The following is a 4,231-nucleotide window of genomic DNA, read 5'->3' on the forward strand; positions in this document are numbered from 1 at the left end:
TAACACTCTTCAGATTATCTAAACAACCATTTTTATGGTCCATCCTTTGTTATTGATAAAGAATAAGAATGAATTTAGGGGCACCTGGGTGGCTCAGTAGGGTAAGCATCCAACTCTTGATTTCTACTCCAGTCATGGTCTCAAGGTTCAGTTAGTGAGGCAGAGCTCCTGGTAGGCTCTGTGCTGACTGCTTTCCCCTCTCCCTACCCTTCCTTCCTCTCAAAAAAAAATGAATTTAAGAGAGAGAGCTCCTTACTAATTAGACCCAAGCCATTCCATGGGTAGATTCCCTTAAAGAAATGGCTGTTGCATAGAAAGATGATGATTACTATGCTCTGAGTTTTATAACTGAGAGAATTCATAGAAATGAGATTATTTGTTCAGTTCCCGACTCCTAATATGCCCTCAATAAGTATAAATTGAGGACATAAATAAATGAATAAGCAAATGAGTTAGGGAATAGATAACATCCTTCATATTTGAGATATATGAAAGAGCATGATAATAGCTACTCTAACCTTTATTTGTTTTCTTTTTTGTCATCCTTTAAAAGCAAATAAAAGTTGCTAAATACCAAAAAATATTATACATTCTTTGTTTTTTACATTTAATGTGTCTTTCCCTTTGTATTTCTCCTTTTATTTTCAATTAGCAACCCACAGGATATTTCATTTACAGAACAACAGAATATCAGAAGTTATTTTAGTGATTACAATATGCCAAACAAGGAAACATCTAAAAGCCAAATGAGGCTACATGACATATTCAAGATCATGCAGAGAGAGTCAGAATGAAACCTCAAATCTCCTAAGTATTCTTTTAGTTCCTTAGTGGGTTTGGCTCTTAGATTTTGTTGGCTAAATTTATATACTCTCTAAATCAGGAATCATGATATATACATGCATATCCCACATAGTACTTGGCAAACTGGCAGACAATTACTGGGTCTAGACATGTACTTGATAATTATTAACATTCATGTAGTCATAGAACTGGAATTACTAATAGTATTCTGATGTCCATGCAGCACATCACAGAGCATTCATTATAGAAGACATCACAGAACAGACACATTATTTAAATATTCCCTTATATTAGTTAGTATTTTTGATTTCCACTTCTAGAAATTTCCTAAGCCTAGTAGAGACTGTTATAGCACCATCTTAATGTTGACCATTTAGTCTCTGATGCATTTTGGTGCTAAGTGCAGCTCTTGCTAACAAAATAAAAGATAAAACCTCCTTTGGAACCATTTTATCATGACTTAAAATGCTTTGAAATGTGTCTGTTCAAAGAGAAGTTTTTGTTAATGTTGACAGTGAAGTTCTTTTGAAGACTTCCCATAAAGAAAATCTATGAGAAAAACTTTCGGAAGTTGATAGGTGGACATAGCCATGAACTATGATAGAAGGGAAGGCCTAAAACACTTGGGACTTAATGTCTTCTGCTAGAAAAATACCTTTTGCTAGAAAAGTTAAGATTATAGCAATCTTAAATGCATATTGCTATGTGGAAGAAACCAGTCTGCACATAATATATGATTCCAACCACATGATATTCTGGAAAAGGCAAAATTATAAATACAGTAAAAATATGAGTGGTTGTCAGAATTGGGGGAAGGGGTGAAGAGGGACGTATAGGTAGAGGGAATTTTTAGGGCAGTGAAATGATTCTGTATGCTACTGTGAAGGTGGATACACGGCATCACACATCTGACAAAACTCAAAACTGTGCAACAAAAAGAGTGAACTCTAATGTAAACTATAAACTAAGATAATAATAATGTATCATATTGGTTCAATAGTTTTAACATATATGCCACACCAATTAAGATGTTAATAATAAGAGGAAATTGGGGAGATGGAAAAAGCAGTATATTAAATTCTGTACATTCTATTAATTTTTCTGTAAACTTAAAACTGCTTTAAGAAATAAGTTCTAAAAGTTGGTATTATAAAAATATTAGTGGTTTAGAAAACTATGCTCTCTCATTTCTTAACATGAGTTTTAATCTAGCGTGAGAGCATTATCTCTTCAGATAAACATATTTTCAGCTCTATACATCTTCATAATGTTATATATTTATTAATTGTTGGTGCTATTACATTTTATTTCTTTGTAACCACCTCCATACTGCCCTTTCTTTGTATACAGCACCTGCAAAAATATTCCTAGATCCAGGGCACTTGGGTGCCTCAGTCAGTGAAGCATCTGACTCTTGCTCTCAGCATCTGACTCTTGCTTTCAGCTCAGGTCATGATCTCATGGTTGATGAGTTTGAGCCCTGCATCAGGCTCTGCACTGCCACTGCTTGGGATTCTCCCTCTCCTCTCTCTCTGCCTCTCTCTGCCTCTCTCTCTCCCTCTCAAAAAAAATAAATAAATAAACATTAAAAAATGATAATAATAAAAGAAAGCACTATTGTTAGTCATAAGACATAGTAATCATAAAATGTTTATGTAGTTGACAAAAGCATTATAGAAGCTGTAGTTTAAGGATAGATAAGATTTTAAAAAGGTATAAAAGGAGAGTACCTTAGGAAAGGAATGACTGTGAGCAAAATAGGAAAATATTAGAAGATTTTAAAAAGGTATAAAAGGAGAGTACCTTAGGAAAGGAATGACTGTGAGCAAAATAGGAAAATATTAGTTGGTAGAAAGTGAAGCAATAAGAGAATAGTTAAATTGTAGGGAAGTTGTGGGGTGGTCATCTGGAAAGATAACATTAGGTCTGGTCACATTATGGAGGCTCAAAAGAATAGAAAAGGAGAGTAGGTCAGAAACCTCCTAAGGAGAAGGAAGCAACGGGATTTGATAATGTGGAGTATATGTCAGGTAGGAGAGTGAATGAAGACTGGTAAGATTTTAGATATACAGTAGTGAGCTGAAGTTACTGACACATAGCATTATGTAAATTAGAGCAGTATACTGTTGCAGTTAAAACCTTTGGTCCTGAGGCAGACTGACTGGTTTGAATTCTGATTCGGCCAATAATATTTTGTGACCACAGATAAGTTATTTAAACTCACAGTGTAAAACAGAGATGAAATAGTATCTTACCATGAAGTTATTTAAGGATCAAATGATTTAAAATAAAGCACTTAGAATATCTCCTGACTTATAGTTTGCATTTAATGAATATTCATATTTTAAAGTATTGTTATACAATTGAAATTTGAATTTGAGAAAGACATAATTTGGTACCAAAACCAGATTTGGTATGTTAGATGATCACATGAAAATTGAAGACATTTCTAAAGAATATAAAACAGAAATAAAGAACAAAAGTTCATGGGCAAAACTTTGGAGTTTGCTTACATCTAAGAATCAGAAAATAAAAGAAACAGTATGGTCAGAGAAATAAGGGGTCATATATTGCCACAAAGTGAAGGTTTCAAGGATGGAGGGCAGCTGCAATTCAAAAAAAATTTTTAATGCAAACTGAAAAAATGGTCAAAATCCTCAGTGACTCTTTCTATTTTAAGTTTATTTATTTATTTTGAGAGAGAGGGAGAAAGTGTGAGTGGGAGAGGGGCAGAGAGAGAGAATCCCAAGCAGGTTCTGCACTCAGCCTGGAGCCCCGACTTGGGGCTCGAACCATGAATCATGAGGTCATGGCCTGAGCCATGAGTCAGAGCCTAAATAGACTGAGCAACCCAGGTGCCCCCTATTGAATACTTATTATGTCAAGCACAAAATAGGAAATGCTTTTGCCCTCAAAGAGTTAAAAACCTAGTAGGAAAGGCAGACAATAAATAAACTAAGTAAGTAAAAGACGTAGTATGTGGACAGCAACATTTTAAGAAAGAAAAGATAAAAGGAGGAGCGGGGTATTATATGAATATTAGTGGGAAGAAAAAGCCACACTAAGAAGGTGACCTTTGAGTAAAGTTCTAAGGAAGGGAGTTCAGGGCAAGCTATACAGATACCTTAGAAACAAGCATTTCAGGAAAAGAAAGCAAGTGAAAAGTCCCCAAGGCAGGGATATTCCTAATGTATCCAAAATACAGCAAAGTCAGTGTGGTTTCAGTAGAATGAACAAAGGGAAAATAGGCAAAGCTTTAGGGAAGTAAGAGAGATCATTGTCACCTCATTACACATAAAAGTAAGATATTTTTTTCCTCTGAGTAAGATGGAAAGCCTTTAGAAGGTTTTGAGCAGAGTTGTGATGTGTTCTGACATATTTTAAAGAATCATTCTGGCTAATGTGTTCAGAAGAGACTGAAGGGAAG

This window comes from Crocuta crocuta, unplaced genomic scaffold (genome assembly GCF_008692635.1).
Source record: "Crocuta crocuta isolate KB4526 unplaced genomic scaffold, BGI_CrCroc_1.0 scaffold129, whole genome shotgun sequence".
Lineage (NCBI taxonomy): Eukaryota > Metazoa > Chordata > Mammalia > Carnivora > Hyaenidae > Crocuta > Crocuta crocuta.